The following is a 14,627-nucleotide window of genomic DNA, read 5'->3' on the forward strand; positions in this document are numbered from 1 at the left end:
CTATCGTTATTAGGTCGTTTATCTGTACATTTAATGTTCATGTTACGTCCATACCTCTATTTTTACATGAAAATTACTGAAAATGTAGAGTTATTGTTAAATTCATAAGTCTATCTTTACATGGAAATGACTGAATATTAATAGTTATTGTTTTATAGACCATACCTCTATCTTTATATGGAAATGACTGAAAATTTAGAACCACTATCTTTAGATGGGAATGACTGAACATTTAGAGTCATTGTTAAAGTTTCAGATTGACTAAAAATAATAAAGCACATAACACGGAAACAATTTGAGTGCACACACCCACGCGCGTGAAATGAAACAGGGGTAACCGGCTGGAATATGTCCATAAATAGCGCTGAAGGTTTTGAAGTGGTTTATTGGGACTAGTAGCCACAGAACTGAGCCTTGTTCTGGGAATACAGGGCATGATACATGTGCGTAAAGTGTCGTCCAAGATTAGTATGTGTCCTCGTAAACCATCAATTTTTTTAGAGCGAAATTCAACTGATTTATCGCAACCAGCCTCACAGCCTAGAATTATTATATTTCCATGCAAATGTAGACTGACAAAAGAACATTGTTCATCAGATATAATGTTCTTAACAACAAAAGTTCTAAGGCCCTTTGTAGTCTGACTATACGCTAATATATTTTATGACATTTTGCGATAATGTAATGTTGGCTCTTACATCAATTATTTAAAAATATTAGTAAAATGATAATACAGCACATCCATGTTAACGAGGGGTTATTATACTTTCATCTTCCATGCGAGTGCTTTTTGTCATAAATAAACTCAGCCTGATGGAATAAGCTTTCCAGTCAAGAATGTTAAGTAGACAATTAGTTAAACAATATATTGACCGCGTTCTGAGAAAACTGGGCTTAATGCATGTGCGCTTTTATGACATTTTACGTTTAAATGAAGTCTCTTCTTAGCTAAAATCCAATTTAGGCGGAAAGTGTCGTCTCTGATTAGCATGTGCGGACTGCACAGGCTAATATGGGACGACACTTTACGCACATGCATTTAGTCAAGTTTTTTCAGAACGCGGCTCAATTAGTTAAACAATATATGATGTGTACGTTGTATTCCTTTTTTTTTTAGTTCTATTCTTACTAAGCAGATCAATGCACGAATGCTTATGGACAGTGCTTTTAAGGGGCATTTTCACGTTTTGGTAAATTGACAAAACTGAGTAAAGTTGTTTCAGATTCGCAAATTTTAATTTAAGTTATGATATGTGTGAGGAAACAGTACTACTGAACATTTACCAAGCTCTAAAATAGCCATTATATGCATCTTTTGACGATTTAAATCCTGAAAATTATAAAGCGTTGCAACGCGAAACGATCGAATAATTTGGAAAGTTATTTGTTGTCGTTACACTCTGTGAAACTACGAGGATTGCTTATATAAGTAAAATATACATCTCCACATAGCATTAGCACGGATGGTCGAGTGGTCTAAGCGGGAGAATTTTAACTCCAGGACTTCAGGGGTCAGTGGTTCGAGCCCAGTTGAGGTTTACTTTTTTCTGTTTTTAACTGTATTCTTGTCTTTTTTTACTGGATATTTTTAGATCAAATGTTTACATTTATCAATATAAAGCATTTAATGCCAAACTTCAATACATGCCAAAATAGGTGAAAAGGCCCCTTTAAGGCAGTAACACAGGTGATATGCGAGACATATAGTTGGCAGCGATATAATTGATAACTTATTTGAACAAACGAAAGTAAATACTTCAGTAAAAGCTTAGGTAGATTCATACGCAATTTAATTGTTTTCGTTTGATAGCAAAGCGTACGATATTGATAATTTCAACGGAAAATCATTAGTCGTTCGTAAATGGTTCTGAAGTGGAGTGCAATTTAATATAGTTGTGGAGTAGTTAATTCAAAACTCACAGGTATTTGCACACTTAAAAGCGACCACATCGACAGCCATTTCATAATACAACTACGCACACAACTACCAATTGAGTTAGAATTGATTGGTTATTTTTGTTTTATGGTTACGTATGTGTAAATATAATTTTGTGTAAGCCAACAACTAGAAATTATTAAAAATACAATGATTTTCTTTATCAAGATTGAGAGGATAAGTACACACTTAAGTCTTCAATTATGAGTCGTCTGAATGCATATGTAATGTTGTATACCTTAAATGGGCCGGTTAACAGATTTCTCGTTTTGGTAAATTAACAAAATAATTAAAAAAGTTGTTTCAGATTCGCATATGTTTGTTTGAGGTATGATTTTTTTTAGGAAATAGTAATACTTGACCATTTACCATGCTCTTAAATATCTCTTATATGCATCTTTCGACGATTTGAAAACCTTAACATTATAAAGCGTCGTGCGACGCGAAACGATTGAATAATTGGGAAAGTTCTGTTGTAGTCCTTATATTTTGGAAAACTACGAGGAATGCTTATATAGATAAAAAATACATCCGCTTTAAGCATAAGCATGGATGGTCGAGTGGTCTAGGCAGGAGATTTTTACTCCTGGGGTCAGTGGTTCGAGCCCTGTTGAGGGTTACCTTTTTCCTTTTTATGCCCCCGGATCGATAGATCGGGGGTATATTTTTTTGGCCTGTCTGTCTGTCATTCTGTCCCAAAACTTTAAGGTTTACCGTTACAGTAAAGTTTTGCAATAACTTTTGAAATATTAAACATAGCAACTTGATATTTGGCATGCATGTGTATCTCATAGAGCTGCACATTTTGAGTGGTGAAAGGTCAAGGTCTAGGTCATCCTTCAAGGTCAAAGGTAAAAAATTAAAAAAATTAATATATTGAAGTTTTGCAATAACTTTTGAAATATTGAACACAGCAACTTGATATTTGGCATGCATGCGTATCTCATGGAGCTGCACATTTTGAGTGATAAAAGGTCAACGTCAAGGTCATCCTTCATGGTCAAAGGTCGAACATTTAAAACTTTAATAAAGTAAAGTTTTGCAATAACTTTTGATATATTGAACATAGCAACTTGATATTTGGCATGCCTGTGTATCTCATGGAGCTGCACATTTTGAGTGGTGAAAGGTCAAGGTCAAGGTCATCCTTCAAGGTCAAAGGTCGGAAATTAAATTTTTTTAATATGGCAAAGTTTTGCAATAACGTTTGAAATATTGAAAATAGCAACTTGATATTTGGCATGCATGTGTATCTCATGGAGCTGCACATTTTGAGTGGTGAAAGGTCAAGGTCATCCTCCAAGGTCAAAGGTCAACAAAAAAAGCGGTGCATTAGGGGGCATTGTGTTTCTGACAAACACATCTCTTGTTTTAAATTGTATTCTTTTTTTTTTACTGGAGATTTTTAGATCCAATGTTTAAATGTATCAATATAAAGCATTTAATGACAAGCTTCAATACATGCCAAAATCTGTTAAACGGCCCCTTTTAAAACACACACACACTTAAATCCACTTCAATTTTCGTTGTTGTTACGGTAAAAACGAGAACATGTGCATATTCGATTAATTGATTTATTAAAGCACAAAATGACTATTTAGTAAACAAAATATTTATTCAAAAAGGAATGTATGCATTATATAAATGTATAAACAAGCAAAATAACACTGCTGACCAAGAAACGTGTTTTAAATATCGGTTCGTCTATGGTAAATCATTAATCGAAATTGGAAAATTATAAACCGTTTGTAACGCTTTTCATTGATAAAAACGTCGTTATTTAACAACAAAGCGTTTGGATACAATCATTACCTCATAGACTACACTGCCTGATTACTGTGTACAGTGTAGTGGTAGAGAGTTAGCGAAGCCTCGAAGATAATGAGTTTGAACTCCAGCCATGGTATTTTATGCTCCCCGAAAATTTTCGGGAGCAATAGTTGCCAGTCCTTCTTCCTTCTCCTTCCTCCTTCCTCCTTTACCTTACTTCTACTTACGTAAGAATGCCTCAGTCATGACTGAATGCCTGAATTCCTTAATTCAATTGTACGGAATGAAGGTACTGATATCCTTCCTTGACGTCCTTCATTCAGGCTTACCTCTTCCTTCATTCTTCCGTGTCCTACTACGTAAGTCTCCTGTTCCTTAAGTCACGTCCTTCCTCCTTCCTTCTTCCGTAATATACCTTCCTTGTCTTCCTTCCTTCCTTCCCTTCCTTCCTTCCTTTCCTTACTTCCTTCCTTCCTTTCCTTCCTTCCTTCCTTCCTTCCTCCTTCCTTCCTTCCTTCCTTCCTTCCTTCCTTCCTTCACTTTTAATGCAGTTTCTCATAGCACCTTCAATACTTTACCGATCTCATTCATATTTGACATATGTACCTTGCATGGACCTCTACCTTTTGATGAGGTTTGAGGTCACTGGGGTCAAGGTCAAGGTCACCGAGGCTAATAATAGATTTTTCCGTCACACTTTTGTTACAGTTTCTCATACCACCTTCAATACTTTACCGATCTCTTTCATATTTGGCATAGGTACCTTGCATGGACCTCTACCTTTTGATGAGGTTTGAGGTCACTGGGGTCACGGTCACAGGGGCTAATAATAGATTTTTCCGTCACACTCTTGTTTTTCATAGCACCTTCAATACTTTACCGATCTCTTTCATATTTGGCATGTAGGTAGCTTACATGGACCTCTACCTTTTGATAAGGTTTGAGGTCACTGGGGTCAAGGTCACTGAGGCTAATAATAGATTTTTCCGTCATGCTTTTGTTACAGTTTCTTAAAGCGCCTTCAATACTTTACAGATCTCTTTCATATTTGGCATGTAGGTACCTTGCATGGGCCTCTACCTTTTGATGAGGTTTGAGGTCACTGGGGTCAAGGTCAAGGTCACCGAGGCTAATAATAGATTTTCCGTCATGCTTTGTTACTTTACTACCGATCTCTTTTATATTTGGCATGTAGCTACCTTCCATGGACCTCTACCTTTTGATGAAGTTTGAGGTCACTGGGCTCAATGTCACCAACGCTAATAATAGATTCTCCGTCACGCTTTTCTTACAGTTTCTCATAGGGCCTTCACTACTTTACTGATCTCTTACATATTTGCCATGTAGGTACCTTGCATGGACCTCTACCTTTTGATGAGGTTTGAGGTCAATGGGCTCAAGGTCACCGAGGCTATTAATATAGTAACAGTTTCTCATAGCACCTTCAATACTTTACCAATCTCTTTCATATTTGGCATGTAGGTACCTTGCATGGGCATCTACCTTTTGATGAGGTTTGAGGTCACTGGGGTCAAGGTGAAGGTCACCGAGGCTAATAAAAGATTTTTAGGTGGTTATTAACACATAGATTGACAAAGCGCATCATCGGGGAGCATCCATCAGTTTCACTGATATTCTTGTTTTATTATAATAGTTATTTAAAATTATTCAAAATACAACGGTATTGTTAATAAATGTTTTTGATCCGTTAACAAATTCCTTAAAGTGTAATAATGTGTTACTTAATTGCAAGGTTTACATTTTCTTTCTTGTTTTCAAACTTACCTTATCTACATGGTCATGAGTAATGATCCCTTGACGTGTGCCTTTTTTATTCCAGAATGATGAAATATTCTAATTATGCGGAGCGAACTACTTCAACATTACTTAAGTGATTGAATTGGTATTCGAAACATGTCACCACCATGAAATGCAGGTGTTAGTCAAAAATTTTATGCTCAGTGATTCCGACGTTCCTGAGTTATGTTCCCTTGAACTTAGACATGGTCATTGTAGAGGCAAAAAACATTATAAGCTACGGAGCAAACGTCCTCTGCATTTCTCAGGCGATTTGTTTTAAACTCGATATATTATGTTACCGCTATTAAAGGTAGATGTACATGTAACATTTTTACGCACATTTATCCACACGTTCCTAAATTATGTGCCCTTGACATTAGTCAATGGCACGGATGCTATTCCGGTGACACAGCGGTGCTGGGTTGCTTAAGTCACTTTGTTAAAAAGCTCTACTTAAGTTAGAAACATCCTAAACATTATCAATGATGATTGTATTCGTCATAGCCTAACCTAATGATCAGAGTGCGTGATGTATAATACCAACGCGGCTCATTAATTCGTGACCACGTGCTTGCTTTGATAACTTGCAAAGGTACTTCCATAAATTAATTAATAAGAAATGCAACAGCCTTGTCAATGAGGAATGCAAATATTGCAGGCGATGATCAATCAAAATACTTTAAACATAGTTTTGGCATAATAACAAAAATAGCCACGAATAAGAATAAACAAATAAACAAAAATCATGGATGAACATACCTATCGCAATGTTGGTGAAATTGGTTAAATGTTTCGGGTCGGATTGATTTCGAGGCATGTCGCTATGTTCAAACCTTCCGTGGTTTCTGAAGACACGGCATGAACACATGGAGTTTTCACTAAGCAATATGGAATTGTCATTTAGACACATATATGGACTGGTGGATATTAACTTACATACACTTGTACTATTTAAAGTTTTAGGATATTCGAATCTTTAAAGTTTCATATTGAATATATACATTAATGCTCGGAGTTCACATGACTAATGTATTCCCACGCAAAAAAGACGGGATAATGTTATATTACTGTTATCGATGCATTCTTAACTTTTCAAACAAAACGGACCAACACTGTTATTAGGTAAACACGCTGAAAAATATAGTATGAAACAACTGCCATCATACCGCATATTTTGTTGACGCATACCGGTAGCCTTAGTTTTGCAAATTACAAGATTTAATCTGCAGATTCGATTTCTATACCTCTTTGCAATGAATTTACTGAAATTAACTCCTGGAAAATTGGTTTTAAATGATTATCAACATTCGATATCGGATATATAACGTTTAACGTGTTGACAATTGCACAAGCATTTGTATAATACGTATTTTTCATGTTAAGTATGTGATGTAGAACATATCTTCACGTTTATCACATTTACATATCTGATTAAAAAACAACAACATTTTTGTTGGACGTTATTTTAAGCACGAACCATATTAAACGATTGGATTTTTACCTTATAAATAGTGAAGGATACACAAAGTTCTTTTAGCGGCATCCAGTGTCTTTTATGCAATACCCCTTTAAAAAGGTTAACAGAACGTCTGTTTTTAGTATTTTTATACGCATGTGCTATAATTGAGGAAAAACCCAATTATGGAAAATGCCATAAATACCATTATGTTATGTTAACCATTTAACCAATTGACATAGAATGTTAATTGCTTGCCATTTTCTCAGATGTCGAACTATAATTGAACATTTGAATACAAAGGTAAAGATTTGAATTGCAGATACATAAATTACCTGTAAAACAAATATTTTCAAAATACAGTCTTCTCGCACTAATAAATAACAATACTCTCACGGTGCGGATAGACACTGCAATAGATTTATCACAAATGCACTGTTATATAATTCTGTTTGAGACCAGTGATGGGAAACGGAATAATGTATGTGCGTAAAGTGTCGTCTCGGATTAGCCTGTGCAGTCCGCACATTTTAATCAGGGGACGACACTTTCCGCTTTTTTATATTTCGATTTAAGAAGACTCTTGTAAAGAAAATGAAGTTTAGGTAGAAAGTGTCGTCCCTGATTAGCCTGTGTGGACTGCATAGGCTAATCTAGGACGACACTTTATCACAATGCATGAAGACTAGTTTTTTTCAGATCGAGTCCCATATGCTTTTATTTCATGTTTTTACACTAGATGTATAATTGAACGTTTGCATAAAATCTTTATATATATTTTTACAAATGGGTGAACAGTCCTGTACACGCGTTCTGAGTAACTTATGTTAGATTAATATTAAAATAGACCAAAAGTCAACTCCAAAAACATGGTCATTGTTGTGCAGCAAGATTAATACAAACACTTAGAATTTTGTCGCCTGGACCTTCCATTAATATGTACTGATTCATCTGTAAAAAATAAAATTCATCTGTGGAATTTATGGACAATTAATCCCTGACATGAAAACGAGCATCGGCCTGGGAAAACTGAGAAAACGTACCTTAATGCATGTGCGTAAAATGTGTCGTCCAAGAATAGCCTATGCAGTCCGCACAGGCTAATCGGAGACGATATTTTCGCACTTTGTAATATTTTTCTTTAAAAAAGTCCTTCTAAATGAAAATCTAGTCAAGGCGGAAAGTGTCGTCCCATATTAGACTGTGCAGACTGCACTGGCTGATCATGAACAACAATTAATGCACCTACAATAAACCCAGTTTTTCAAAGAGCGAGGCTAAAATCATTGTTGTACCGATCAACATGCCGTGCAAGAATCTCACGTATTCAAAACTCTAAATAGCGTTGTTGAAATTCGATATGAAGAGTACGTGCACATCAGAAATGTTTTAATTCATAAACACCGCAATCTTTGTGTGTATTTTTTTCATCTTCAAGATATTGATCGGTTACGTGAGTGTCGATTTCCACGATTGGTACCGAGTCAATAGGAACCCGATTACCGGTACGTTTCGACTGTACTATTTGTTTAAGTAGATCCAAGTAAGTGGTTGTTCGTGGCTGATTCGTTTCAAAAAAAGAATGGTGCACTTAACTTGATTTAAATCCCCCGCATAAGGCGGAGTGATATAGGATTGTCGTTGTTCTGCCCGTCCGTCTGTTCGTCAGTCTGTAAGTCCGTCCTCTCCGTCTGTTACAAAACCTCTGTAGTGCTATATCTCAGATACTGTATAAGATATCAACATGAAACTTAATAGGTGTATAGATATCAATTAGGAGAAGTGCCATGCAAAAGAACAAGAACCCTTCACTTTCTTAAAGAAGAGTAATTTACCATCGTATTTTTGTACAATGTAACTTGTCAGGCCTATTTCTCAGATACCATGCAAGACTTCAAAATGAAACTTCATGGAAGTATTGGTATTTACGAGGACAAGTGCCATGCTAAGAACAATAACCTTTCACTTTCGTAAATAAGAGTAAGTCCCAAATGCTGTTATGGAATAATGGAACTTGTCAGGGCTGTACTTCAGATACGATACAACATGTCAACATGAACGTTAATGGCTTTATAGATATCAATCAGGAGAATTGAAATGCATGAAAACAATAACCCTACCCATAATTATGTTTTATGATCATACCACAGGTGATAAGCTTGTGACTATGATATTTAATAGTACAAACATCATTTTGAATGAATAATAATAAAACTATAACGGGAAATCAACTTTTCTGAAAAACAAATTCACACAACTCGCGTGACCTACTTGGCGACGATCTGACCCGATCCAAGATTTAAATGGTTACGGACTGAAGGGCATTTGACATGCAAAGTTCACGGATCTCGGAACCATAATTCAATAAAACGTTTGGCATTTTTAACCGTTCTTGCCGTTACATTATGCATCAAATCTAACTGTCCAGCGACTTTTGAAACCCTTGTTTACATACCTTTCAGCTGGCCGACATTTAAAACACACGAGCGATTTCATTGGTCCAACGCGAAGGTGTGTCTTTCAGTGGAGAGATTTCAGTTATGGATCGGGTCAGATGGTCGACGAGTAGGTCACGCGAGTTTTGCGTCGTGTTATTTCTTAAAATTTGACCCAGCATTTGTAAAAAATATTGCGAGAAATGTGCATTTCCAGAAAGGAAATTCCTTTCTGCGTTTAATTAGACTGAGTTCATGGAAATCGCTGCATAAGAAATAGCTGTTCAAAGCGATGTACCATATTTTCGGGTCATTTTGAATTGAATACATGGTTATATATATTTTTGATTATTTTTCACACTAAGTGATGTTTTTAATGATTAATATCATAGCCACACGCTTACCACCACTTGATCATACCATATATCAAGGGATTTGCATCCATTCCATAAACACAGTTTATTTGGCGGTGAATATCAATTCAACACATTTGCTTGTTTGTTTGATAGTGTTGTTGCATTCTGTAAAAAGCCATCGCGTGACTATATGCAGAACGGACTTCAATCCCCATGGCATTCTGGTAGAGCACTGGCCTCATAGCCCATGGGGTACGGTTTCGAACACCAGCTAGAAGGTGATTCCGAGATTGCAAAATCGCAGGGTCGCCTTGTTCTTTTTCTTGAGACGATGGGCATATCCGGGAGACTAATGGTGCACGATAAACAGCATTCCACTACAAACATTTCGAAACAAATCATCAATGTTATACTAAGTTGTGTTATCGGAAAATATTTTATTTGCCTTGTCGCTCGCCCGATCGAATGTTCCTGTAATACTACCCGTTTTTCAAACGGACGTACCAATAAAAACAAAGTTCTATTCTTATTGATTTAAAATCGGCCATTGTGCAAAATTCGTCGCCAAGGTGGTGTAAACGGTATTTATCTAAAATGGATAGTTTACACAGCCTGCCATGAAAGTGTTCAAACAAAATAATGATGTCCGAGTGTATAAACGGAATTTAATAGGTGCATATAAATCTCCAATTATTTTTGTTTATTGATACAACTGGTGAACCAATATTAACTGGTTTTCAGAGCAAATAATGGCGAAGTTAGGTGAACAGAAAAGCGGAGAATGTAAATGTCAGAAAGTCGTCCCCTTCTCCGTAAACATAGTTGTGCTATTTTTATGCCCCCGGTAGGGTGGCATATAGCAGTTGAACTGTCCGCCAGTCAGTATGTCAGTCAGTCTGTCCGTCCGTCCGAAAATTTTTTTACATTGGCCATAACTTTTTCACTATTGAAGATAGCAACTTGATATTTGGCATGCATGTGTTATCTCATGGAGCTGAACATTTTGAGTGGTGAAAGGTGAAGGTCAAGGTCATCCTTCAAGGTAAAATGTCAAATATATGGCGTCTGTCCGTCCGAAAACGTTAACATTGGCCATAACTTTTTCAATATTGAAGATAGCAACTTGATATTGACATGCATGTGTATCTCACGAAGCTGCACATTTTGAGTGGTGGAAGTTCAAGGTCAAGGTCATCCTTCAAGGACAAAGGTCAAAAAAATAATTCAAAGCGGCGTTCTCATGAAGCTGCACATTTTGAGTGGTTGAAGTTCAAGGTCAAGGTCATCCTTCAAGGTCAAGGTCATCCTTCAAGGTCGAAGGTCCAACATTTTTTTTCAAGGCGGCGTTATCATGAAGCTGCACGTTTTGAGTGGTGGAAGTTCAAGGTCATGGTCATCCTTCATTGTCAAGGTCAAACAAACATAAAAAATTTCAAAGCGGCGCAATTGTGTTTCTGACGAACACATCTCTTGTTAGAATATATTTGAAAACCATTTATGTATTTGCAGCCACCATTTCAAGAAATGTCTGTATGATATGATACCTATTTGAAATGTGATTAACACAAAAAATTATTTACAGAAAAAAACAAATCTGCATCCGACTTCACAAGCAGCCAGATATGCTTCTGGGAGCGATTCGTGCTCAAGGCGATTCGTATTAGTAATTTTTCATGAGTCGGACACGTACTCAGTGCAGTTTTAAGACGGTTATCGGACGATTCTTACTGATTGTACCCTCGCTTCCTATATCACAATTCGATGGGATCAATAACGTAATCATGAAGCAACAAAACTCCAGTTAGAAACCTAGCAATACTCCATGTTTACAAAATACCTGTGGCTTCAGTTAAAAGGAATCATTGTCTGTTGTGGTTTAGGTAAACTGTTGAGTTGATATTTAAATAAGGAAGTACATTGTTCATGTAGTTACATGCATTCGAACAAAAAGTTATTGAGTTACTTGGATATGATCCTGTAATATTGATGCCAACTTGTCTTCTATTGATAACATTAGTGGATTTTGTTTTTGCAGTAGGACCAATTGTTGTTGTGTGATTTATGTTTTGTACAAGCTCTTTTTCAATGATGTCGTAATTGAGCGTCAAGGGAAATTGGATAAAAATGGAAGTAAGTAATATTTAACACGGTTCTATGGAATATTAATGGGCCGTTATGCCATGGTGAATTGATAGATCGTCGACCCGGACCACGTATAATTAAACTTGAATGTTTCTCATTTAAAGGGACTTATTCTCACAATATCTGTTATCAATTGATCAAATGAGCGTATTCATCAACCTTCACGACTCTGTTAAATTCTAATGGCTTCTAATCAATTAGAAGTTAAACGCGATTTCAAAGTAATATCTTAAAGGAGCACAGTCACTGGACAATAATGTTGACTATAAAAGGTATTTCAATATTCGCTAAGGGCTCACTTGTTTTGATTTTTCATGGGAACTGTAAAACTATTATCACAAACAATATTTTTTACATATATACAAACTTCTATTATTCACGCATATGAAAAATTATAACTTTTCTTCTCATACATAACACTCGTATTCTTAACATATTAACAACGTTTGTGAGTGTTTTAAGATTTTGATATGCACTGGAATCATCGCCTTGTTTGTCGTTACGCATACACAGTTTAAAAAAAGTAATTCATATTTTATTTGTCAAATGTGTGTAAAGAATATGAATAGAAAAACAGACTATGATCCTAGACTAAATGAATCCATGACCTCTGGTTCAAATCCTGATATGGCATTTATAACCCTAGACCTAAGGAAATTGATTTTTCGAGGTTCTAATCGTGTTAAAAAAACTATTTACATTCTTATTGGCAATTTATATCGCTTTTAAAATAAATTTCTATTCAATACTGTTATTTCTGTGTCAGGAATGTATTTTTTATTTAGTGTTTTTTACTGATTATACGTATTTTAGATTCGTCGGTATTTTAATTTTTAAATGCAAATATGGCTTTAAGATTGTTAAATAAATCAACATTATTATATAAATTAACACTGACTATATAGAAGCTTCTTGATCCCTCATCAAATATTACCTTTGTTTAAAATCCTCACTGACAGTCATTGTCTTCATATCGTGTTTAATTAAATACGGTAAGTGCCACATTGCACTGGAGAATGGGAGTTGTATAAGCTCGTTACCTAAATGTTCAATTATTAATGAAGGTAACTGAGAAATTGTTCCTCCTACACCGTCGATACGAATTAACTGAATCTAGTATTAACCCTTTGCATGCTGGGAAATTTGTCGTCTGCTAAAATGTCGTCGGCTGAATTTCTCAAATTAGCATTTTCTTCGATTTTTTTTCAAGGAATACTATCAGAATAGCAAACAATTTGGATCCTGATGAGACGCCACGTTCTGTGGCGTCTCATCTGGATCCAAACTGTTTGCAAAGGCCTTCAAAATTCGGTTCCAGCACTGAAAGAGTTAAACTTTAGGTTTAAATCTCGATTTGCGGTTTGTTGACTAATACATTTCAAGTGGTTGACTAGCATAGTGTCGTGACGACAAAATGGAACTTGACGTTAAATCAATTAGTTATGAATTTATTGAAAATCCATGTCCATTTTCATTTGTTACCATCGCCAACGTAATGGAATGTAAGACCCGCGTCAGATCAAACTGGGTTTTATGCCATATGCGGCCAACGTAGCTCCAGACCAGCTTACTTTAAAGTCAATCAATATTCCGTTGTCGCATTTACGAACAGCCTTGCTCCTGACTAGATTGTCTGACTGCGCAGGCTGTCCTGGAGCTACGCTGATCGCATATGGCATTAGACCCATTTTCGTATGACGTGTGCAATATTTAGATTTTTTTTGTTGTTTTATTGTATTGCAGAAGCTATACAAACGGGGCTGACGAGTTTACTTAAATAAAATGAGCAGCGTTATGCAAAAATGTGTTTTATTTCATATGCGGTCAGCACAGCTCGATACCAGCCTAAGCATCCACGAAGTAGCGGACTTTATAGCGGACAGTGTAGCTCCTGTTAATAGCAAAGGCTGGTCTGGAATAACGCTAGCAGCATGTAGTATTATACCTATTTTCGCATAACGCGGCTCACAAAATAAAAAGCTGCAAATCCTGCATAGTTTCGTGTGTGATAAAGCTATATTAGGTCTCAGTTTCGACGTCAGATGATCTGTCACAGTGTGGAAGGTTCGATGCAACTCCACTGTTTATTCATTAATAAATGTATGCGTATATAGGTCACCTTATATTAGGCTGTAATAACTTGTAGTTGCTTTTAAATTTTATTTCAATTTCAGTGCAAGCCGTAAAACTTTTTTTTTACCAATAACCTCTAATAAAACACATTAATCGACAAATACGATTTGCAAAAGGGTATTTCATAAATTAAAAATGAGTTCAATTTAAATTCAAATTTGATCCGCAGCAGGATGTCATTTAAACTGGTGTTTGTTAGAAAAACGTTTCGTCGCATGTTCTTGCACGTTCGATCAAACAGAGACGTGTATTTTTGTTTATTGTACAGATGACATTTTTTTTCCTTAGTACGTTCTACTTGCGACATCATTTGTTATGGACAGAAGTTTTGTTCAAGAAACCTATTTGTGTGTAGTGGTATATTATTGAGGACTTTTTGGCACAGTGTTTAATAATTGTGTTAGAGTTTGTATTATCTGTAGATGCACTTTAGAAAATTATCCAAATTTTCGTAATTTGTAACGATAAGTTTTCAGATTCGACGAGTTTGATTTGTATATATTAAGCGTGGATACACAATGTTAAGTAAGTATACATTTAAGTTTTACCAACCGTAGTATTTTACACTATAAGTATACATGTATATGATTGATATTTTG

The 14,627-nt window shown here is 35.8% G+C and overlaps 1 protein-coding gene across 8 annotated transcripts in view; it reads left to right on the plus strand.

The window, feature by feature from the left end:
- LOC127861631 (uncharacterized) overlaps nt 1-14,627 on the plus strand; it is a 61,238-nt gene that overhangs the window by 1,711 nt on the left and 44,900 nt on the right. Inside the window, exon 1 of one of the 8 annotated variants that reach the window (XM_052400291.1) lies at nt 1,809-1,922. The exons of 5 other annotated variants lie outside the window; for them this stretch is intronic. The gene's annotated coding sequence lies outside the window, so the exon portion shown is untranslated. Of the gene's footprint in view, nt 1-1,808; nt 1,923-11,632; nt 11,884-14,412; nt 14,554-14,627 lie in introns of those variants that run through there. 2 more of the 8 variants (XM_052400290.1, XM_052400292.1) reach the window with 2 other exon arrangements.

The sequence above is a fragment of the Dreissena polymorpha genome, chromosome 16 (assembly GCF_020536995.1).
Source record: "Dreissena polymorpha isolate Duluth1 chromosome 16, UMN_Dpol_1.0, whole genome shotgun sequence".
Classification (NCBI taxonomy): domain Eukaryota; kingdom Metazoa; phylum Mollusca; class Bivalvia; order Myida; family Dreissenidae; genus Dreissena; species Dreissena polymorpha.